Here is a 25477-nt window from a genome sequence, read left to right as displayed (position 1 = left end):
GAATCCTCTAGTCCGAGAACCACTTTTCAAGAGAGGAGATGCTAACCTGGAGTCTTTTAACTGCCAGCTTGGGGTTGAGAGATCTGGTCAGTATTGCCGTATCATCAGCATATAGGGCCGTGATAGTTGTTCTTGGGTTTTGCGGATATCAGCTACATAGATAGAGAAGAGTAAGGGGGGGGGGGGGGGGCAGAAGAGAGCCCTGAGGTACACCTGCCAGGATTTTTCGTCTGGATGATGCAATTCCATTGATTTTTATCTGCATGTATCTGTCTGAGAGATAACATTTCATCAGCCTTACGATGTTTACGGTATGTTGGCTTTTATAAGCTTTTAGAGTATGCCCTGGTGCCAGACTTTGTCGAATGCCTTTGCTAGATCCAAGAATACGGCTGCAGTGTGCTGATTCCAATTAAAACCGAGTGTGATGTGTTCTACCAGGCGGTGTATTTGTTGAGTGGTGCTGTGCTTCTTTCGGAAACCAAATTGTTCATTGGGGATGATTTTAAGTTTCTCTGTTGCAACTTGCAGTCTAGAAAGGAGTACTTTCTCTGCGATTTTGACGAGGCTGGATAGTAGACTGATGGGACTGTAACTCTAGGAGAGTTGCGGTTTATTTCCAGGCTTTTTTATAGGTGTTATGCGGGCTATTTTCCAAGCTGTAGGAAAGTGTTGTAGTCTGATTATTGCGTTTGTTTGTTATAACATCTTTATGATTTTGTTGGTGATTCCGTCTGGTCCCGGAGCTTTTTTTGAGTTTAAGTGCTTGATGATGTTATATATTTCTGTTGGAGTGGTAGGGGTGATGTGGTCTGGGCAGTTCTCTGTTTGCCTTAGAGTACGTCTGACTTGCCTATGAATATTATATATGTGACTAATATTCAGGTTTACATATGCAGGTCTGCACTGCTCCTCCAGGCTGTCAGCCAGACCTCAGCTTTATCTCTATCCAAGTGTGTTATTCCTTGCTTGGTCTGTATGGGGGGTAAGGGTTGATTTTTTCTACGGAGGGTCTTTAAGAATTTCCATATAGTATGATCAGCTGGGTTTAGGGATGTTAGCTTCTTTTCCCACTCCTGGTTTCTATGTTTTTGTAGTGCGTCTCTTACTTTTCTGTTTAGGTTGTTTAGGATCGTTTTATCTTGTGGGGCCCTAGTATTGTGGTACCTCTTCCTGGCTTTATTTTTTGTTTCCTCCTTTTTGTGTATGATAGGCATTGGGCCGATGTGCTCTGGGAGGACGTTGACTAGTTGGTCCCATGCTATGAATGAATGCAAGGGGGGGGGGGGTGAATTGATCTAGTGTGCATAGTTTGAGTACTATAGAATTATGATCTGAAGACAATTCATTTACCGTTTCCAGCTGATACTGATATTTGATATTTTTTAAAACAACGATGTCTAATACGTCCGATCTGCCAATAGGGCTGTGATGGGTAGGCTCGACAGGTCCCGCAACTATGGCCGAATTGGCTGCTGTGTAGTTGTGTAGAGTGTGGCCACTTTATTAACTGTGGAGCTGAATCAGGCAGTGTGCTTAGCATTCAGATCCCCTGCTATAATAATGGAATCCGTAGAGCCGAGGATGGAGTCCAGATCGGATATTAATAGGGGTTTGCTGGGTGGGTTGTACGCTGTGTATATCTTCAGACTTCCTGCATTCTTGGTGTGCACTTCTACTCCTGTAATTTCCAGGTTGGTGGTTTGTGGGTTGGGTAGTATTGTAGTTGAGGTAGAGCTTGATGTAGATGGCTGTGCCTTCCCCTCTGGTGCCCAGTCTGTCTGTTCGGTACATGGTGTACCCCTTTACTTTTGGGTTATTGGCCGGTCTGAGGTGGGTCTCACTGATCAGCATAATGTCTGGGTTTCGTCTGTGTACGAACTCTTGTAGCTCTAGCGTCTTGTTGGTGAGGCCATTGGCATTCCAGGCGGTTATCAGGAGTGAGTTTGGTTGTATTTTATTTTTGTTCATTGTCTAGGGCTGCTAGTATGGAGTGGGTCCCTTGCAGGAATCTCTTCGTCGAGGATGGCGATGGGTTAGTTTGACTAAATTCTTGCAGCATGGTGGCTAGTGAGGCGGTCAGAATTGCCGTTATGTTGGGGGTTGTTTGGGAGGTATGTGCTGCACTCTTGGGGGTGAGCCGCTTTTGCATAGGTTTTGGTTGGGGATTGTGATCTTTCCTGACTTATTTGGCTTAGATTTCTTTGATTTGTGATTTGATCAATCTCAATCTGTGATCTTCGAGTGGTAATGGGAGCAGGTGCCTGGAGGGGGGGGGGGGAATCTTGCCGTCCCGCGGTTTTTTAGGATGATTTATGCATCCTTTGTAGTTGGCGGGATGGGGGGGGGGGGTCCTTCGCAGTTGGCGCATCTGGCTGGTGTGGTTCTTGGTTTGGTGCTTTTCACCACATTTAAGGCATCTGTGCTCAGCTTTGCATAGTTTTTGGGCATGGCCAAACTTCTGGCAGCGGTGGCATTGCCCTGCTGATGCTCTCTTTCTCAGTGGTTCTGGGGTTATTCTGAGACCGCAGACTGCGGTTGTCTCATAGATCTGTTTCTGCGTGTTTGGGACTTCCACTAGAGCTAGTAGCATGTGTCGCTTGTCGGATCTGGTCATCCTGCTGACCTTGATTGGTGTTAGGCCCTGCTGGGTGAGATCTGCCGCGATCTCCTCGGAGATGATGCCTTCAGTGACACCTCGGAGTACAACCTTGAGATTTCTTTTGCTGCTTAGTGCGAAGGTGTGGTACTGTATTTTGTTGTTGTCCATCATTTTCGTTATCCCTTTGTAGTCTGTGACTGTTGTTGGTTGGATTTTCAGCCATGACAACACACAATTTACCGAAAATATATACTACTGGTGGTTGGTGAGCGGTAAATGGCTCAGTGTGTTAATAGTAGTGTCGTGTAGTTGAAGGATTAAGTAAAGAAGACAGTGAGTTGCTGTGGAGTAGGGGGTGCCCTCCCACGATCAGTCCTTGGACTCCTTGGAAGTGTCAAGTACAGTGGCGTAGCTGGGGTGGGGGGGGGGGACGGTCCGCCCAGGGCGGCACTTTGAACCTTACCCTATACATCGTTTTCACTTTTTGTAATTTTTTTGTGTGTATTAAGAGGGGCGGCAAAAGCTCTAGCAACTCCACTGGTCACGTAATAATAATAATAATAATAATAATAATAATAATAATAATAATAATAATAATAATAATAATAATAATAATAATAATAATAAATTGGTCATTCGTTTTATATATTTCATCTGTCGATTTTACTCAACACATGAGGCTGATAACAATATGACTATGTGGACTAAGGTTTAGACAATTGGGATCATTCCACGCTCTGCAGACCGAACATGATACCTTTTCATAGTACTTTAAGCCTCTCATAGGTACTGAACCATTGGAATCACTATTTCATTCACAACCACTCTCATAGCCTGTGCAGCCCATATTTTAAAGAAATGATGGATAAGTTTATACAAGATAACGATGAATTACCAGGAACCAAAGTTAACATAGCTTTTTTTTTTAGTTGATGTAATAATAAAAATAAATAAATAAAATAAGATAAAAACTATCACTCAAACTCAAAGAAATTCAGCGTTAAAATTATCTCATAAATTCATTGAAACTGTTTGTATGCCTGTCAACAAAGATGTAAATATAAAATATGTGCAAAATATGATTTATTTTGTTAATTGTATGCGTATAAGGAATATAACATTTAGAATTAGGAACGAAATGGTGGCAATTGTCACTTTCATTCTGCCAAATTCTTGTGCCATCTTTCGTTTTCTCACGTCAGCTTGAAATTGCACTTCTGCAATGACAAAAGTCATTGTAGGACTTTTGGTTTTAACTTTTGAAAATTGGTTGGTAGCTAGTGGGCTGATGCCTACTCTCTTAAGGGAAGAAAAAGCCGTTAAAAATTATTTATTTTCCCCTCATTATTGTATACGACTATTTTTTGTAGATTTAATTAATTAAAACATAATAAAATAATATGAAGGTAGCAAGGTTTCCTCCCCCGGAAACCCGCAAGCAAAACAGGTAAAGCAGCTAGAAAACATGCAGTTAACAGACAAAAATATCGTGTGATGTGTAGAAGGTAATATATGCAGGTGGCGGATCGTGTAGTGTTGCATAATAATTAGTCCTGGGACTTCGTGGAGATGTTATATAATAACAATAATAATAATACTTAATTAATATTTATAACTAAGCTAACTTTTCAAAACCTTGTTTCAACATTATCATGGCAGAATTTTTAAGTTTACACTGATGAGGCTACATATTACAGAACACACACACACACACACACACACACATACAAAAAAAAAAAAAACATGGACCCGTCTCCCCTCCTAGCAATGACTTGTGAGTGTTTCCTTTTGGAGGGTGATTAACACACCGAACCGGCATTGACGTGTTTACTCTTCAATAATTATAGATGCGAAGTGTTCATTGAATATAATATGGTATTTGGATACTATTGCAATATCATGGATATGAAGCTTTTATTTTGGTATATTTTATTCGTGTAGCCCGTTTGGGTGGTTGAAAGAACTGTAGTAAAATCCGATTCAAAACTAAACATTTCGCTCTGTTACAATTGAAGGAATTTTTTGGATTTGCTCTCAGAAGAATTTTCTTTTATCCAAACTATTCTTGGAAGCCGCCGAAGTACTTCTCCTCGGCTGTAACGAAGTCATTGATTTAGTTTTGAACTGGACTTGGCACATAAACCTTTTAAATCACCAGCCAAGAAAAACGCCTACAGAAGGCTGATAAGTGAATTACTACCAACGCCAACTAACAGCAAGCACTTTCTCATCCTGTGTTGGCCTTTGTGTTATGTAACTTTGTTACTGTGCGATTGAAAATAGTTTCTTGATAAAGCTTGATTAAGCCAGCGAAATATCGGTTGGATTCGTTATAAATTTAAAAACTATTAAATTTCGCACTGAAGTATCACCCCGAATCACTTTTCTAACAAAAAAAAAAAAAAAAGAAAAAAGAAAAAAGCCCGATTTAAACCAATACCAAGATGGCGAAAAATTTTAATGAAGTTCCCAAATAACAAATTTGAACATGAGGAGTTATTTTATGCGTACAGACCAATATAGTAGATGATTATGCATTCTTCGAAAGCTGTTTATAATTGCTCCTGGAGAATTTGTAAATAATTTTGGGTGTACCTCCATTTACCTTCTTTTTTTTTTCTTTTTTTTTCTTTTCTTTAAAAGTTTTTATATAGTTTGTAAAAGCTGTCTAAAATTGTTTCTTGGGAATTTGCAAATAATTTTGGGCGTATCTCCATTTTCAATCTTGGTTGATTTTTTATTTATTTATTCTTATTTTTTATAAAAATTAATAAATCTGACTTACAAATCTTTAAACAACCGGCAAAGAATTCATTAATCAAAAAAAAAATAATAATAAAATAAAATAATAAATCCTACAACCTTGTGGTGCACCAGTTTATTCTTTTGAAAGAAAATTTAAATTTTCCTTGGAACAGCTATTTTTAATCAGATATTCATAGTCCAAAACAGTCAGTGTACCTGGTCAACTTGTCAATGTATTTGTCGCCTTGATTTATCGCCTACATTCATCGTAGGCGAATCAAGGACTGGGAAATATAACATACCAATCCCTGTTAATGTTTTTCTAATTCTAGTTCACCTTTTTCCAAAATAAAACAAACATTATTATAGTAGTCCTTCAGTTGAAACTAAATAAGGTTATGACTAAGACTAATTATCTTGTTTTTTTAAATATATTTACTCACTGCAGCACAAGTTCTGATCATAATTTTCCCTCACTCTCATTCTCTTATTTGATTGTAAATTGTGCACTTTTAATAATAAGCGATACTATAAATGTAGTTATCAGAATACCCCAAACCGTTTGTCTATTTTTAGAGGCAGATCAAAAAAAAAAAAAGATATATATATATATATATATATACTGCCAACGAAGTCGAAGAATCTCTTCAACTTAGCCATTGCTCCGTTACTGTTGAAGTGATTCTTTAATACAATGACTCCCATTTTAATTAAACTCTTCTGCTCTCCCCCACACCTAGTCTCTCTCTCTCTCTCTCTTTCATTCCTAAGGTAATACAAAGATAATCTGAATGTAGGCAGTAATGCAAAAAAAAGAGGAGAACAATTAGGTGTGCATATCCTTCTTGTAATTTGCATGATAATAGGTCGGCAGAAGAAACACGTAATAGGTTCGATTCTAGTTACCGACTTGAATCAAAAAAAAAAAAAAATGTAGGCTTTCAGCTAATTTCAGAGATAATGATATTTGGTGTAAGAAGTTTCTCTCGTTCTCGCTCTCTCTCTCTCAAGAATCTTGGATTGATAATCCTGAAAACTCAAAAAATCGACCACACACACACACACGTGCATAGAAATAAATACTCAAGTCAAGAGCATCCTTTCCTATCTAGCACGCCTTGGGAATACACTCAACCTGATGATGTTAAGAGATGAAAAGTTAAGGCTGAAAGAATGCTGCCCATTCCCTATGAGGAATAAAGCAGTGTTCGAGATTTTTTTTTTTTTAATTTATACAAAAATAATAGGAACTACTTGAATGCAACAAATACAAAGATACTTAATACAAGATTTAAGTAAGGCAAACTTACCAGTTTTAAGAGGATTGACGTTCGCTCTCAGTTGATAACGACTTCGGTTTGGTGACTAACAGTATAAGGAATATTTCTAAAAAATTAATGTTTTTTTTTTTTCTTCTTTCAAATCACTTTTATATGGAAGTTGCGAGATTTTCATTTCCAGAGTATTGTCCTCCCTTACTAACTGGCTTTAGATTGATAATCGTCTTAGATGGAATTGTAATAAAAAATCAAGATTAAATTAAAATTCTGAAAAAAGTAATATAAAATAAACTAATATTGCTACGTAAAAAAATGTCATATTCATTTTCGACATTTAAATCATCCTTAATGTAACTCGAAAATTTGTTTCCACTGCTGACTTTTAAACAACGCTTTCAAAAAGTATACAAATTCTACCAAATCACATCAATGCAAAAATACTTACACTTCTGGAAGAACAGAAGAGAACAACGAAAGATGTGAACATATTTTATTTATTTATTTATTCCATATTTTTCTGGTGTCTATCATTTTTTTTTCAATGCTTGCGACTTCTTAACATAATTCGCTTTCTATTTATCTATTCCATTTTTTTTTATTCGATTACGTTCAAATTTTAGACCGATCATCATCACTAGAGCGTTTACCTCGAGCCAAGCCTACTTTGTTTTGTTTTGACCAGACATCTGGTCAAAACACGTATCTTAATAAATAAATAATAATAATAAAAAAAAAGAAAGAAAGCGACGAAGAATGCAAATAAACGCCACTCTTTCTTAATCATTTAACTTGATTTAAAGGAGTAATTGTGACCTTCGTTGCAATTGCTACTATTTGACAGCCGGTTATGGCTGCTGATATAAAATATGGTATCGCAGACTTAATTAATGGTAAATCAATACAGGAATTTCTGACTGCTTTGCGTATATAAAGTTTTATTTTTCCCGAAAACTTATCGGATAGGATTTAAAAAAGCGCTATCTTGCACACAGCTTTGTAGCAGTTCCTGTAATGTGAAGCACAGTGATGTGATGTATATGCTGTAGCAGAAGAGCATATTGCTTTTCAATAGCTGCTAGCCTAATATCATGGAACATCAAAGCCAGCTGATATACACTAAAGCATTCATTGAATTCTCAATTAGGAATATAAATAAATACTTGAAATCCTGTTACAGTTGCTTGCAACAGTTTTGGGAGGAAAAAAAAGAAGAAAACTTCGTTTCCTGTGGATAAATATATAGATTATCGCAAGTAATATTTATAACACTGTACACGCTTGCGCTACATACTAAGAAAAACATAATCCCCATCCTCGTTTGTATTTAAATGTTTCAAAGAAAATATACATGCCATTTTCATTCTTGAGGTTCTGAAATTCAACCTTGCTTAAGAAAAAATCAAGCGTAAGATTTTCAGCAAGAATTATGAAAGTAATTGGATTGTTGAAGGCCATATTGCATAAAATGGATAGAATATAGCACATGCTAGATGAAAGATACCACGGGAAAGAAACTGTAAAGCTCTAAAAAGAATGTTGAGATAAAGTCGCTTAGTCATTGTCTGATACCTTTCCGTTCTGACCAGTATCGACTTGAACCATGACCAAAGGAGAATGAGAAATTTGCAATTTGGTAATGGTTACCTTATTTTAAGAAGCAGTTCATTTTCATTGTCTGGTGTGTAACCACCAGACAATGAAAACAGCTTCATGACACCAAACAGCTGTTTGATGGAATGAAGTGAAAAAAAAATTTTTTTTGGTCTCAGGAATACAGTTCCTTATTTATTTAATCTATCGCTTCCTGGAACCAATATGCTATTTCCTCTACCTATTCCTACATGATTTATTATTATAATTATTACATTAACTCTCCTTGAGTCAAAGACTCATCCAAAGAGGAGAGAGAGAGAGAGAGAGAGAGAGAGAGAGAGAGAGAGAGAGAGAAGTTTATACCATTAACAATTACATATATTGTGTGAAGGTTAAACTCATTCACACCCTTAGCATTCCACTCACCACACACACACACACACATACACACACATACACACACAATCCTCACCCTCTTATTTTCCACTTCCTCGCGCATTTCCAAGGATGGCCCTAGTTCTTGCTCCTTCCTTATTTTCCACTATCCGAAAACTCTTGTATTCATCCAGTAAATACGTCTTACGAGCTTAAATAAACGTCTCAATCATATCATCCCTTCGTCTTCTATCAGCAAATTCTGCAGATTACATGACTTTAATCTATCCTTATAGCTAACATTCCACAGCCCTGAAATCATTTTTGTCAACCGCCTCTGCACCCTCTCCAACTTATCTTCATCCATTCTAAACCCAAGTGACCAGATTTGAGCAGTAATTCAGATGTGGTCTGATCAGGACCTTATTCAGTGGAATTACTACCATTTTATCTCCGCTGATTAATGTTTATCTTAAGATTGCAGATCTTCTGAATTATCTTTAGTAGAAATTTAAGGAGCATGTCTTTACAACATGCTCCTTAAATTTCAAATTTCGATTCGCCATAACCCCAAAATTCGTGCTCCCTCCAGTATCCCAAAATTCAACACCCAACATTTAGCAACGATAACCTAGCATCCCCATTCATCTGCCCACATTTTCAGTTTAATCAGATCCTCTCTACATCAGCACTCATTAATTATACATTCAGTAACCTTCCTCAGATTTATATCATACTCAAATAATTGAACATCTCCCTCAATTTCAGTAACAATATCATTGATATAAAGGTTAAAGAGTAAAAAACAATCAAAAAATTTGTTTCAGAAGAAATTTTGAAACAAACTAACAATTAAAGCAGCAACGGAGTTGGGCTGTTCAGGCTTGAAGGGGAGGGAGGGAGCTGTTGTGGTCAGATGGATCCAGACTTACTAGAATATATATATAGGGCGTCCACATTGCAGCTCTCTAGTTTCAACGTGTTACTACTACTTAAGTATATGGACCATGGTGTCAAATTCACCAAGTTTTTGTAAAAAATATTCTCGATGACAATTGTAGAGTCTCTGAAATGTTTGAACAACCCAAACCTTACATATTTCTGCATTTCAATTTTTCACCGTTCTTTGAAATTAAGGAAGTCCAACGTGGACACCCTGTATTTACAAGTGCCGAACGCCAATTCCGTTGACTGGAAATAGTAAAATGCATAGTTCCATAGAAATACTATTTAGAGACAATGGTTTCATGAGTGTTGGAAGTTTGAAGATGACCACTGGATTAAACAATAGATTCGATAAAAATGTAAGCAAATTCTAATAGATTACACACGCACACGCACACATCTTTTATTATGCTACATTTCTGTCCTGGCCACTTTTAAGATGGTAATGTAACTATCCTTTTCTCTCTGGATCTGTATGACAACAGATTGAGGAACATACTGGCGAAATCAGTTAGCTCTGTTTGTGTCAATGATACCATCTGAACGTAAAAACCTCAATTTCAAATCTTTCTGTAACAGAAGGAATCTTCGTAAGGACTTTTCAACTCAAGGTAAGTTATATACGATTTAATATATGAAATGTTACGGAGGATCCGTATATTTCAGAATATTATGTTTATAACGTCTGCATCGTACTAACTTTTTTTATTTTATTTTTATTTTTTTTAATTAAGAAGTTTAAATGTCTCCAAAAGGAATTTCTGTCAAAGCCAAACTTCACAGTTCGTATTTGAGTTCTAGCAAAGGTAAAAACTCATTTAATACGTTTTGCGCTCAAAGAGAAATAACGGTCATGAAATTAAATAAATGCATATTTATGACAAAGCAAGCGTGTTCCCTAGAAGAATGATTCTGAGTTGTATAAAGATTTGACTAATATTGGAATAAAAGTATACAATTCAATTTTTTGAACAAAATAGCTGTTTTCCACCATGACTTGGTCTTTTACAAATCTATGGAGGAAAATGATATCATTTTACATAGAGTGGCCTGAGAATTTTTGATTGCTTAAATCCAATAAAAATATTTTCGGTTCATCTTTAAAAACGTTATATAAAATAATGGCTCTGCCTACATCTTCAGATGAAATAAATCCAACTTGCTGACACAAAACAGCATTTATGAACTATTGCTGTTCACAGTTTTGCATGTAATTTGTTTACTCTCCGATTTAGTACGTCATCATATGTGCACAATGCGAAATCTGTTTGTACTTGGGTAATTTCATATTAAAGAGCTGACATAAGTATATATACAGTGTGTTGATAGAAGCGTTGGGATCCCTGTTTTAAATGAAACACACTGAACATTGTATATTCCTGTCACCATACGTGGCCTATCACCTGATATGGATATTCCTTGTATAGGAGAAGGTGTAGTCTGAAAGAATGCGAAATTCTCGGCATTCCAATGTGAAAGCATCAACCTGGACTTCAAAGAACCTACAGCGCTTAACACGTTACATAAAGAGCTGCGTAGTCTCAATTTCTACGGAAAAGGCCTACACATAAGCCAAATGTCAGTCATGGTAGTCAGGAATCCAAACTATTGTAAAGAACATTATAAGTAATCCGCTGAACTTTAGAAGTCGGTAATATTTGAGCTATCACACTACAACAATATTTCCCCTAATTTTTGCCGGCTAATGTGCTCATGTAAAACGTTTTGTGCACAAGTTTCCAGTCTCAGACTCAATGCGCTTCGGTAGCGCAGTTAGAAGAAAGAGCCTGAGTTCGATTGTCGCTGTGAAGAGAGGAATCTTTATATGGATTTTTTTTTTTTTTTTCAATTGATGACAAGTTAGTTGATCTCGTACAGTGGTAGCAGGGTTTTTTCATTCCGAGTTTTTCATCCTGTACAGGTAAATCGGCCATCAGAACACACGCAATTTACAGACACAAATTGCTGTTGTTAGTAATGATGGGCGATAGATGACGGTGATGGTAGTTGCGTGTAGTGGGAGGATTAAGCAGTAGGGTAGACAGTGAAATGTGTGTATAGAGGAGTGGAGTAGAGTGCCCTCCCGCGATGAGTCCTTGGAAGTATGATTTGTCATATAATTCGCTTTTATAATACGTTCAAAAGTTATTGACTTTAGATTAGAAATTCTGGAAGCAAAGATTTTGTGCGCGCGAACATGGCACTGCAGCTTTTCCATTCGGATCAGAAGATTGGAAATCTGATATTGCTAAGGCTTTCAGTCATATATTTTAAATCTCCCATGAGTCATGCAAATATTGGTCCTTTTTTTTTACGTATGAAAGAATGAGTGTATAAGAACTGTCAGATGTGAATTCAGCCTGACATATTTCCTCTCTACTCACTCTGAATCATTTTGTACAGAAGCAATCTCAGAAACCTGTTTCAAAACTGTTTCTGAGATCACTGATATTAACTTTCCCCTGATTCATAAGTTTTACCTGTTAACGATATATCACCTGTCTATCGATTACCATTTGACATATCTTTTCCTCTATGCCATAACCTTGAAATATTATTTATTTTCCCCACTTAGATTTTACACCTGATTAAATGAGTTGGAAATAATTTCATTCTGCAATTCACTTCCGCACTTCAGTATGAAACCGAAATTTTCCTCATAAAATAGTGTGTGTGTATATATTATTATTTTTTAAACATTAACCTTCAAATAATACATGCCTTGCCTAACTTCTAGATAAATGTCAAGGTAGCCAAAGAGATTTGTTTTGAGAATGGAATGGATAATTAAATTTTATTTTTTATAAGATTACATTAACTGGAACTCTATAGCTTGTGACTGATATGAGGAAATTTAGTACAGAACATTAATCGATAATTTAACTTTACTGCTAATAGGCATTTAAAACACTTTTAAAAATAAGCGTATTTAATAGAATTTTAGCTAGACAATTCCAAGTAAATTATTCTTTTAGGAGAACTATTTAATGGTTCTCTTGAGTTGTTTTGGTCATTTGTTTCACTGCATGTACAGTAAAGCAGGTAACAACTTAATCAGTCTTCTCATCAGTTTGTTTCCGCATTGACCTAACTTTGTATTTATGGATATATTTGTAATATTGGATATATTAAATTGCCAGTCAGTATGAAAAAAAAAACAGTTATAATTGATGAGTAGTATTATAATAATAATCATCAATTATAATAATAACAATAATCAGTCCCGATAGAAATAAACGTGAGACCCCATTCAGATCATTTGGGTGGAAGCTCTAATTTAATAAGAGGTATTAGGATTTATTTTTATTATTTTTTTACGCGGTTCCCACCCACGAAAGGGTTATTAGTATACATTTACAGCAAAATTTGCATACCGTGGATGGGTTAAGGATTTTTTTTTTCTATTTTGGAAAATTTTTATTTTTTATTTTATTTATTTATTTTATTATTATTTTTTTTTTGTACTTTTTGAATATATTTTTACGTAGTCCGAAAATCCTCCTCTACAGACCAAACATGGAACTTTTTCAATCCACTTCAGGCCTCCACCAATAAGCGGGGAGATGGTCTCACAGCCGGCGATGAAAATCATCTCCCACCTAAAGACAATCACAAACATCCATATCTATGGCGGGATGCGAAACCGCGACCTCTTGGTTGGAGAGCGCGTACGCTAACCACTGGGTTAGCTATATTTTATTAACCATAAAGCATCTACGTACAGTCCAAATAAATATATATACATTTCTACATAGAATGCTTATTCTAATTGACATTTTGATTTACATTTCTTGATCTTAATAATATATATTATGTACAATTTATTTTTCCTTTAACCACTGGGTTAGCGTGTCCGCATAAAATGAATTACTTGTTACAAGTAAAAAATGAATTACTTGTTACAAGTAATTCATTTTATGAATTTACTTCTCTTAGTCATTAACAGTGAATAGTAACATAACACATTACATTATTATACATTATGAGAAGTACATTATTAGTTACATTCATATTTTAACTCTTATTTCCTTTGTTTTACTGTTATTAACAATTTAATTGTTAGCTATTTTAACACACCCCTTTTTTTGAGTACACATTGCGATTTCTTAAAGTTCACTTAGCATTCCAGAAACTGTCTTGTTAGCTGATGTTCTCTTTTTCTCTCTCTCTCTCTCTCTCTCTCTCTCTCTCTCTCTCTCTCTCTCTCTCACGCACACACACACACACACACACACACACAAAACATATACATAAAGGTTCTTCCTGTTCAGCTATCTGAAAGCCAGCCTTGGTTAATTTGATGGAATTCCTAAGGACTCCCATTCCTCTGCGTTCATCTTTTTCAAAAGGATAGAGTTCCTTGAAGGTATCTATGGAACTTTGGATAATTTCACCGCCTGTTCTGTCATACATATAATCACACCTGTATGTCCAAATAGTTATAATAATTATGGTTGTTTGTACTCTGCTTAACTTTTTCTCGTTTAGCCAAAATATTAGATTTTTGTGTATTATTTGATTCTGTAGCATCCATTGTTTCACAGCACTCCACTTTTTTTTTTTGCTTTTTTATAATAAATCATCATGTAGTAAAGTGTTTCTGGCTGTTTACAGAATTGACAGATTGCAAGAGCATCCAACGGTATTCCTTTTGTCACAACCCACATTTTGATTGGCAAACATCCATGATGAACTTTGAAAAAAATGTTTTATAGAACGGACTTATTTGAAGACGAAATACGTTGTTTAAACCTGGGCTTAGTTTGATCTCTCCTCTTTTTTGTTCTCCATGCTGAGGTATTGGGAAAATGGTTCTAGATAGCTTTGCACGTATTGCTCTTGATTTGGTATGTAGTAACTTCTCCATGCCGTAATTTTTTTTTTTTTTTTTCTATAAACCGGTATCATTCAGCCATTTCTTGGTGGTCTTGTTTTGATCGAAGGAAGAGAGCTGATGACTTTGTCAGAAGACACTTTTGTAGAAAAACAATTGCATATCCGTGGTATGATTTATTATGTGCTTTTATTGCAGTTATGACTCTGATTATCAATGTTTTTAGGTGTATATTAACTAGACCGAGACCTCTAGCTTCTATTTCGTGGAAGAGCGTTATACTGCACATTGGTTCATATTGTAAACAGCATGTATGTCGCAAAGAGCCTATAAATTTTATCCGCCCACTGTCCGTGGTATGGAATGTGTACCACAGTCGAGAGGCTAAGAACATATTGCAAATCCTAGCTTTGCCTCTCAAAGAAAGGTGTCTATTTCGCATATTGCTTATTATTATTATTATTATTATTATTATTATTATTATTATTATTATTATTATTTTAAAATATGGCTTCATGCAACTCTTTCCATTGGTCTACATAAATGTCTGGGCCTCCAATTTTTATTCTTAATCTTGGCAAGTATTTTTTTTCTCAACATTTCCACCGGTATTTTAGGTTCCTTTTTCCAGTGATCGACCACCAAACAGCAATACTTCGCCATGTTCACCCTGAGAGCTGAGGCCTTTGCAAAGGAGTCCAATATTTTCATTGTTTCCTCCATAGATTTTTCATTTTTTAGAGTGAGTGCTATGTAATCAGCATAAGCTAGCAATTTTGCTTCGCTTTCTTCATGAATATTTGTTCCTTGAATTTGTTTATTTGTGTTTATTACTCTAATTAATGGTTCAAGTGCTAATACAAAAGAGGGTCATATATATATATATATATATATATATATATATATATATATATATATATATATATATATATATATATATATATATATATATATATATATATATATATATATATATATATATATATATATATATATAGAGAGAGAGAGAGAGAGAGAGAGAGAGAGAGAGAGAGAGAGAGAGAGAGAGAGAGAGAGAGAGAGAGAGAGTCGCCATGTCGTACGGAACAGTTGATTTGGATAGGCGCGGAGAGTTTTTTATTTATGATTACACGGTTTTCTGAATTTCATAAAAGATTTTTTAACTAGTTCTTGAAGTTTTCTCCAAATCTTATTTCTTTTATTATTTCAAAGATGCATTCATGGCTCACTGCGTCAAAAGCTTTCTCGATGTCTAGACTTAGTAATACGCATAGCCTGTTGGTCAGTTGATAATATTCGTATCGTATATACATCTCAGATGTGTTATGGTATCTGTTGTATTTCTTTCTTTTACTGCGCATGCTTGATTAGGCGATACAAGTTTCTGTAGAAATCTATATTCTATTTGTGAGAATATTTGAAATTATTTTATAATTTGTATTTAACAATCACTCAGTCAACCAGGTCGGCTATGTATGCCATTAATATTAAAATTAATAATCTTTTTATTGATTACATTTTTACAAATATATATATATATATATATATATAGTAAAGGAAAAATGTTTAATGGTATCACACGACTAGTGTCGGCTTTTTTACAGTCTTCTTCAGGTGTTTTTATACAAAAAAAAAAACATTAAACATTGAAGATAAAAACTGTGAACAGCACAGGAAAGTCACTATACATATTTAACGTGAAAACGTTGTAGTTAACGTATTCAAAGCTTTCCTTCGTTGACCACATTGTTGGGTAAGTGCATGCATATAGCATCTCGTGAGCGCCAGTATGTGATCACAGCATGTTTAATTTTTTTTGTATAAAAACATCTAAAGAAGGCTGTACAAAGCCGCCAATACGGTTGAAATTAGGAAATCTTGAAAAATTATCCCCACCCCCTCACTCATTTATTCCTTGGGAAAGGTTCTCCAAGGTGCTCCCAAAATATATTGGTCCTGTTCCCATCATTAAATCAAAAGAAGAAATTGACATAGCTGTCAAAAATCTAACAGAACAGATTACAGCAGCCTGTGCAGCAGTTACTACCCCTGCAACCACCCACAAGTCCAACCACCTGCCTGAGGATACTATGAATCTGATTAGGGAAAAAAATAAGGCTAGAAAAAGATACCATAACACTAGGGCGCCACAAGATAAACGAATCTTAAATAGGTTAAATTCTGCAGTGAGAGATGCACTCGCAGCTCATAGAACTCAACTCTGGGAAGAAAAACTGACCTCCATCTCCACTGACAGCCACTCTGTATGGAATCTTATCCGAAAGCTCAAGAACAAAAATAAACCTCTTCCCCCTCTGCAAACAGATTCAGGTCTCATCCACACTGATGCTGATAAAACTGAGGCAATAGCGAATCATCTTGAAAATCAATGCAAACTCGCATACGGTCACCTTGACATTAGTCATATCTACAAGATACACCGTAATGTCAGATATTCGCTCAAGTCTGCTCCCACACATTCTACTCGAATCACACCCACCTCACCCGCTGAAATATATGCTATTATTCAGAAATTCAAAAATAAAAAGGCTCCTGGACCCGACGGCATCTCCAATAAAGTTATAAAACTTCTACCTTGCAAAGCTATTGTTCATTTGGCAAACATAATCAATTCCATACTTCACTACAAGTATTTCCCTTCCTACTGGAAATTGGCGTACATTGTTCCAATTCATAAACCTGGAAAGGATCCCACTCTGCCTCAGAATTACAGACCAATCAGTCTCATCTCTAATCTCGGAAAAATAGCTGAGAAGGTAATTCTTACTAGGCTTCAAGATTCTGTACTCTGGTTAAACATCCTGCCTGAGGAGCAGTTTGGTTTCAGACAGTTGCATAGTACCACACAACAAATACACAGATTGGTGGAACATATCATTACAGGTTTTAACTGGCGCCAATGCACTGGGGCTGTTTTCCTAGAAAACAGCCCCAGTGCATTCCTGTTTTCCATTTGACAAGGTTTGGCTGTTTGCCAAACCTTGTCAAATGCACTTAGCCAGTGCATTTGACAAGGTTTGGCACTATGGTTTACTATACAAGCTTATATCATCCGGTGTCCCAATCGGAATCATTCAACTCATCAAGACGTACCTCTGCGATAGGCGCATGCAAGTGAGACTAAGTGGAGTAGTGTCCTCATAGAAACACATCTTGGCTGGAGTTCCACAAGGCTCCTTACTAGCACCGATCCTATTCTCCTTATACCTGCATGATATACCACACAACCCATTATCTTCAATTAAAGCTCTTTAGGCTGATGACAGAGCGATATTGGCCAGATCATTAAAGCCTCACTTAGCCATCAAGAAACTGCAAGAAAACCTACTGCAAATAGAGCAATATTTTGCCAAATGGCGTCTCCAGGTGAATCCTCAGAAGAGCGTAGCCGTCTTATTCTCTAGAAGATCAATGCTTCCCAAAGAAGATATTCTCCTCTTTAACACAAAAATTCAGTGGAAAACAGAGATCAAGTATCTCGGTGTAGTAATGGACAGTAAACTGACTTTCAACTCCCATATCAAGACTCTCTGTGCAAACACATCCAAAACCATAGCCCAGCTCTATCCGCTAATAAACAGAAACAGTAAACTGAGCACCAGAATCAAACTTCTCATATACAAACTGATGGTTCGTCCAATACTCACCTATGCCTCACCGGCCTGGAGCCATACTTCAAACTCAAATATCATTAAATTACAACGCATTCAGAACAAGTGTCTTAGAATGATCCTGGGCGCTCCATGGTTCATCCGAACTGTCCAACTGCACCGCGACACGGAGGTCCCCTATATCTACACCTTCATGCAAACTATAGCAACCAAATTCTTTTCAAAAGCAACTGTGCATCCTAACAGACTGATCCAACTGGCCGCTGACTATGATGCAACGGACTATTCTAAGCACAAAAGACCTAAAGCCATCCTAAACCCCCTCACTGAGGATTAATCTCCTAGCCCACTAAGGGCGAGCAATATAGCTCATAAACTCTTTCTACTCACAGTCTCTGTTAAGATAGCCGGGAATATGAAAAGCTTTTGCTTCACCCGTTAAGCCAGTAATGTTACTAGTTGTTACTTGTAAAAAGCCGAAACTAGTCGTGTGATACCATTAAACCTTTTCCCTTTACTCTCGGTTTATGTCATTCAATTCTTTTAAAATATATGTTTAACAACCGAGTAAAAGTTTCCTTGCTTTTGTTCATAATAATTAGTAATGCCAAACATTTACTTTATCGTTAGTTTTCCGCAGTCAATTTTCCCCAGTCGCAAATTATCAAACAAAATGCAAAATACGCATATCACATATACGCTTTTGATCTGATTGTATATCCCTATGCGCAATCAATGAAAACTCCATGACGCATGCGTACTGCTACCATGTAATGTCACTAACTGCTGCCAATGCAATGGATCTGTTTTGCAATAAATTATTTGATGCCAGGATTTTATTTATTCCTGTAAATTGCTTTCTATTAATAAGTGATTTTTATCAACAAATTTATCAATTGGCGCAAGGTGGCTGCGTGAACACCCTGAATTATGAACACTTGAATATGAATAATTACAATTTAGGTTTTATTGTCATTTTTGACATGATTATAATACATTTTATTTTTATTTATTTATTTCCTCCAAACGATTCATTTTTGAATTTTATAGTGGTTATAATTTCAAAGAAAAATAATTTTGGTTTAATTACATATTTTTGCAATGAATATTTCATTAACAGAAATGCATCTTCAATAGTAAAATTAAAATGAACTAAACTACTTAACTAATAAAATTATCCTCCTTTTTTTTTTTTTTTTTTTTTTTTTTTGTAACAAGCACTTATCCAGTAATAATATGCCACAAGGAAGGTCTTGTTTTTTACGTTTACCAGACACAGCGTCTATCAAAAAGCGACCTTCATTGCTACTTTCATGCGTTGCATGAGTACTATTACTCAACAATTACAGCTGCAGTTTAATGTCTAGGTTTATAGTGGGTGGGGGGGGGGGGGGGTGGGGGGGGGGGGGGGTGGGGGGGGGGGGGGGTGGGGGGGGGGGGGGGTGGGGGGGGGGGGGGGTGGGGGGGGGGGGGGGTGGGGGGGGGGGGGGGTGGGGGGGGGGGGGGGTGGGGGGGGGGGGGGGTGGGGGGGGGGGGGGGTGGGGGGGGGGGGGGGTGGGGGGGGGGGGGGGTGGGGGGGGGGGGGGGTGGGGGGGGGGGGGGGTGGGGGGGGGGGGGGGTGGGGGGGGGGGGGGGTGGGGGGGGGGGGGGGTGGGGGGGGGGGGGGGTGGGGGGGGGGGGGGGTGGGGGGGGGGGGGGGTGGGGGGGGGGGGGGGTGGGGGGGGGGGGGGGTGGGGGGGGGGGGGGGTGGGGGGGGGGGGGGGTGGGGGGGGGGGGGGGTGGGGGGGGGGGGGGGTGGGGGGGGGGGGGGGTGGGGGGGGGGGGGGGTGGGGGGGGGGGGGGGTGGGGGGGGGGGGGGGTGGGGGGGGGGGGGGGTTTAGAAACGGCTTGGGAACAAGAGAGGCCCTTTTCTGTTCTCAGATCTTATTTCAAAAATGTATTGACCAAAACAAGGTAATATTCATTTGCTTCATCGACTTCGAGAAAGCATTTGACAAAGTCCAACATGCTAAAATGATTGTACTATTAAAAAGAATCGGATTAGATGGTAAAGACATCAGGATCATTGAAAACTTATATTGGAACCAAAAGGCATCTGTTCAAGTTGATGACATTATTACAGACTCCATTAACATCAAACGAGGAGCAAGGTAAGGATGTGTGCTGTCACCTCTTCTTTTTAACATCTACTCAGAAGCCATATTTCAAAAAGTCTTGGAAGGAAGAAAGGAAGGGATTAGTGTAAATGGTGAAATCATCAGTAACATCCGATATGCCGATGATACAACTCTTCTGGCTGACAATATTCAGTATCTTCAAAATCTTTTGGAACTAATAAATGCAGAGAGTGAAAAAATGGGATTAAAAATAAATATCACCAAAACTAATTTCATGGTCATAAGTAAGAAACCAATTCTTAATTTAGCACTTTCTTTAAATAGGAAACAAACAGAAAGAGTGGCAAAGTTTAAATATCTCGGATGCTGGTTAAATGACGATTGCAATCCAGAAATGGAAATAAAAGTTAGAATTGAAATGGCAAGAAAAAAATTTCTCTTGATGAAATCAACACTGTGTAACCGCAGTTTAAACTTAGAGCTTAGAGTACGCATGGTTAAATGCTATGTATGGTCTGTACTGCTGTACGGTGCAGAAACTTAGACCTTGAAGACAACATCAATAAAAAGAATTGAAGCCTTTGAGATGTGGTTATACAGACGAATGTTAAAAATCCCATGGACAGCAAAAACGTCCAATCAGGAAGTACTGGAACAAATTGTGGAATCACGTGAACTTTTAGATACCATAAAAAGAAGGAAAACTGCATATCTTTGTCACTTACTTCGTAATGAAAAATATAAGATACTTCAATTGATTATAAAAGGGAAGATAAATGGAAGAAGAGGACAAGGAAGACGAAGAAAATCTTGGTTGGCAGATATCAGACAGTGGACTGGTATGAACTCTGAGAGACTGCTCAGAATAGCTGAGAATCGCTCAAAATTTGCCAAGGTGGTCGCCGACCTCCGATAGGAGATGGCACTCAAAGAAGAAGAATGTATAAAAGTATGAAAATATGGGATTTTTCTTTGAAGTGTAAGAGCCAGTTTCAAGACTGTAAACAAATAATTGAAAAATACAAATAAATAAATACCACATGCACACACATAACTGATAAAGATAGAAAAAAATTAAGCAATATATAATACAAAGCGGACATGCGTTCTTTCTGGCTGAGCTTCTGTCTTTTAAATAGTGCAAACCAAGAAACTCAAAAAACTGTTGAAAGTTATATTCTCATAAGCTCTCTGATAAATTTTTAATTTTTTTCAAAAGTTTTTTTCTATGTTTCACTATAAAATATGGATGAATCCATAATAAGCTCAATTTTAATATCTTATTTATACGAAATTGAAACCTCTTTCAGTCCTATACTTTAGTCATTTAATTTATTTATATAAGGAAATCTTGAACTCCCCCCCCCCATTAGTTCATATCTGTTTTTTCTTGTTTTAAATTAACAGCACCCGATAATAATTAGTTTTCTGATATGCCGACCTCAACTCACAATCGCACTTTTTTTTTTTTTTTTTTTTGTTTGTTTGAAAGATCAAAGCCTGAATTTGATTTAGGGAGTAAATTATATAGGATATTAAAATGATCCTACTGGGTTATGTTGCACGAAAGCAATGTGAAATTTACACTAAATAAAACTAAACGTCATATAAATCTTCACCATACTAACGCGGCTTAATTTCCCAATTTGGTATTTGCATGAATTTTTACTGTTTCATCTTTCATTAGAATGGTTTGAAAAGAAATTTAATTTATAGAATGCCGTTATTATTGTTTCCATCATCAGTAACAGACAAGCTCCTAAATACCAGAAAGCATCAGTTATAGAAAAAGTCATTTCCTTCTATTTTAATTTTATTTATTTATTTATTCCGATCTAGCGCAGGCAGAAAGCTTCATGATTCACGGAGTGGTTTGTTGTTGTTTTGGATTTATATCCCTTTATAAGGCTAGTGTATTATGTCTGTTAATCGCTTGTGCTCTAAAGGCCGGCTTGGCTGTTTTGCAGAATGAAATATCCGGGAGGGGGAAACTAAACCACCAGTGTCTAGGCTCGATTCCCGTCGACGACACGAGGAACTTAAGGATCTTCCTCAGCCATTGCCAAGTTAGCCGGTCTTGAGCGTGGACAGGGTTTTTTCCGCCAATTTATCTGGGGTTTTTCATCCCGCAAACAGGCAAACTGGCGTCGTGAACATTCAAGGTATACAGCCAGGAATATTCACCCAGCCATAGTCCTGATTCGTCGGCCTGTGCCGGTTCCGGAGCCCGGATAAAATTTGGGGGACCAGATGGTGCCGTATCCCCCCGTAAAAAAGGGGGACTGATGGCTACTGTACCATCATCCGGTGAGGAAGGATGTCAAAGCTTAATGTCACACCAGTTTGTGCACAAGGGATGCGAATACGACGTTTGGATGGGCTCCCTTAGCCTCGATCCATGTGCTACGGGGAAGAACCGATAGAATAATGAACAGACTTTAAAAAATGGCAGAACGTGTAAAGAATCATCCATGTAAAAGCCATTCTTAAATAAATTATATTTTATAAAAGAAAAAAGAAAATAAGAGACACCATCTCCCATACCGTCCCCCAGGTTGGAAACTTATGCGTTAGTATTAGCACTAAAAGCTGTGTGTGAGTCGACAAGTTTCGTATTAGATTGGTAAAGCATTCGATCAGAATCTGATATCCATCTCGGCTCTGTTCTTTCTCACGTAAAGAATTATTGTTCAAAGTGAAAAGTTGTACCACCATACTACTTTGCACTGAATAATAACAAATAACTTCAGCCAGGGCCGGTTTTATCATTAGGCGCACCTAGGCAATCGCCTAGGGGCGATAAGACTTCGGGGCGCCAGATTTTGCTACATAGTTCTGGAAAAAATTACAACCTTCGAAAAAAATTAGTATATATATATATATATATATATATATATATTCTTTGCCTAGGAGCATCAGATACTCTCGGATCGGCCCTGATTTCAGCAACCCTAGCAAACTTTGTGTGGTCTCAGGAAACTTGCTTGTACTCTGTGACGAATCCAATAAGTCCGGAAAAGGCTTTCCATATTTCAGTCTACTAAAAGTACTATAATGAAAAGAGGTAAGGCGAAGGTGCAGTGCATTTCTGCTTCCTCTTCAGTTATTGTTATCTAACTAATAAAATTAATAGGTAATTTAATTCTGTTAATTAGAAAACAGAATTAAAAGCTACTTTGTAATTCCAAATATTACAAATCCATTCCCACTGTGTGCTGACTAAATTGGGGTATGACGAGTATTCTCAAACACTTTGATTGGAAAAATTAATGTGCCACTTAATTTTTCCAGAAAACGCCACCTCTCGGAATCACCAAATACCACAATTGGCATTTTCTTTTACAAAATCACTCGAAATTGGACGAAAATTATCATATAAATTCTTTTTCTAGAAATTAGATGGTGTTATGTTAGGAAACCTAACGCGTATTATATAACACTTACAGTCAAGAATTTTATAGACGGGGAAAAAAAAAAGTAGGCTTCCTTACAGTTTCGATACATCTTTAGGTTAGGATTTTATATCCATGTATCCATGTAAATGTAAGAAATACTCGATCCATCTGGCATTTCTAGTGCTTAGAATAAGTTTCTATCTCTTTCCTTTTATTCTGATGTCCGCAAAACTGCTGAGTGAAATATTTTTGCATTCTTCTCTTAACCTTCATCTTAAACAAATTAATTTTATCCACAATCCTTTATTAAGATTCCGATTTAAATAGGTATTCAGAAAACAATCTATGCCTTAAAAGTGGAATCGTGAAAGAATTGGTTCATTGATTCACAATACTTTTAACCTTTACTTCTTAATCAGTAGGCATTAATCTTGTTATGCACTAATATACCAAGACCAGATTAACAGTACTCACCAGAAAGTAACTTTAATAATTGAAACAGAATATTTACTCCATATGAACACATATTAACGAGAGAATCTTCCGAAGCCTGTGCAACTCAGATCACCCACTTCTTTATAAAGATTCTCAAAATTATAACTTAAAATAATATGTGAAGTAGCAGTTTCTAAAATGCAAATCTCGAACTGTATTTATTACTAATAGGAAGCACAACATGCTGCTAGTCCAAGGCAACGCATGACATGGTATTAATTTTCCAGCTCACAGTTGATCTTAAGATGTAACCCATGTAGAGGTAAGCACTGTGCTATGTATAAGTTAAAGACCTGCTCAAGGCTAAAAATCAGAGTCCAATAATTTAAAACCGGATATTAGTAATTCTGTGCCTCTTCCAAATCATCGACCACGTTTTCAAGTTTAAACGTTATATGAGAATGCTGACACTTTTTATTTGTATTCTGAGAATTGAAAAACATATAGAATTGATGGGTCGTTTTCAAAAGCTTCCATCAGATTACTAAGACCATATCAAAGCAGATTAAGAGCAAAAGTAACACAATATTACTGTCGAAGTTATTACTGATTACTGGTGGCTTGATTAGAGATGAATATTATTCCAAAAGAACACGATTTATCTTATAACCATACTGTACTAAGTATAATTAGAAATAGGATGTTCAGAAACAGCACTTAAAAGTTTTAAACGTGCATATTATTACCGCGCTAATAATGTAAGAAATATGTATTTATAATTTTTAATATCTCTAAATAATTATCAAACCTAAATTAGGTTAATTTTTCGCAAGTTGATTACTAAAGAACTTGCAGTTAATAGTTCAAAAATTATTTACAATGGATTTTATATATGCTTGTTATTTCGCCATATTTTATAAATATACAGTCATATTTGTATTTTAGTTGTACATGTATGTATTATTATTTTTTATTTATTTTTTTATTAGACAATAAAACTGTCTTCTTCGAGTGAGGAGAAAAAATCCACCTGTTTATGGTCGATCACTGTGTATTAAAAGCATACGACTTACAAACAATAAAAGCATGATTTTTTTTTTAATGTTGTTGTTGATATGATTTTATTTTTCGCTATTTAGAATAAACAGAATTTGATAGCTTCGAAAGAAAGCGATAATGGGCAGTAGATCATTAATCATGTTTCTAACCTTCTAGAGATAACATCTTGTGTTCCCAGTTTCAGAAATCTTGTCAATGTTGGCTGTATAGCAGACGACAAAAAGATCCATGTTTTCAATTGCTTCATCAGGCCGCGGTAATCAATTCCAATCAAGTGATAAATATTTACACGGCAGACGATAAAAGTGGTACGAGCAGTTCAATGGACCGATATTAACGGAGCGGAAAGTTGTGATCGGTGGAACAACTTTCAGATTATGGCCCCGGTTGGCAATGAGCCATTTTGGGCTGATTTCCTGCTAGTAAATCACTGAAATAGCATTGTCAGTGCAGAATCACTACTGT

General features: G+C 36.7%; 1 long non-coding RNA gene across 1 annotated transcript in view; it reads right to left on the bottom strand.

The window, feature by feature from the left end:
* Positions 1 to 24251, bottom strand: part of LOC150097364 (uncharacterized) — a 60219-nt gene extending 35968 nt beyond the window's left edge. Inside the window, exons 1-2 of the long non-coding RNA XR_016549688.1 lie at positions 23993 to 24251; positions 6658 to 6851 (exon numbers count right to left, since the gene is read on the bottom strand). This is a non-coding gene — a long non-coding RNA (uncharacterized LOC150097364). The remainder of the gene's footprint in view (positions 1 to 6657; positions 6852 to 23992) is intronic.
* Between the last annotated feature and the right edge of the window lie 1226 nt (positions 24252 to 25477).

Source organism: Typopeltis vanoorti, chromosome 17 (assembly GCF_054136105.1).
Source record: "Typopeltis vanoorti isolate ZY-2024b chromosome 17, IOZ_Tvanoo_1.0, whole genome shotgun sequence".
Taxonomy (NCBI): Eukaryota; Metazoa; Arthropoda; class Arachnida; order Uropygi; family Thelyphonidae; genus Typopeltis; species Typopeltis vanoorti.
The sequence above is the reverse complement of the archived record's forward strand: the minus strand, read 5'-3'. Positions and strand labels throughout refer to the sequence as shown.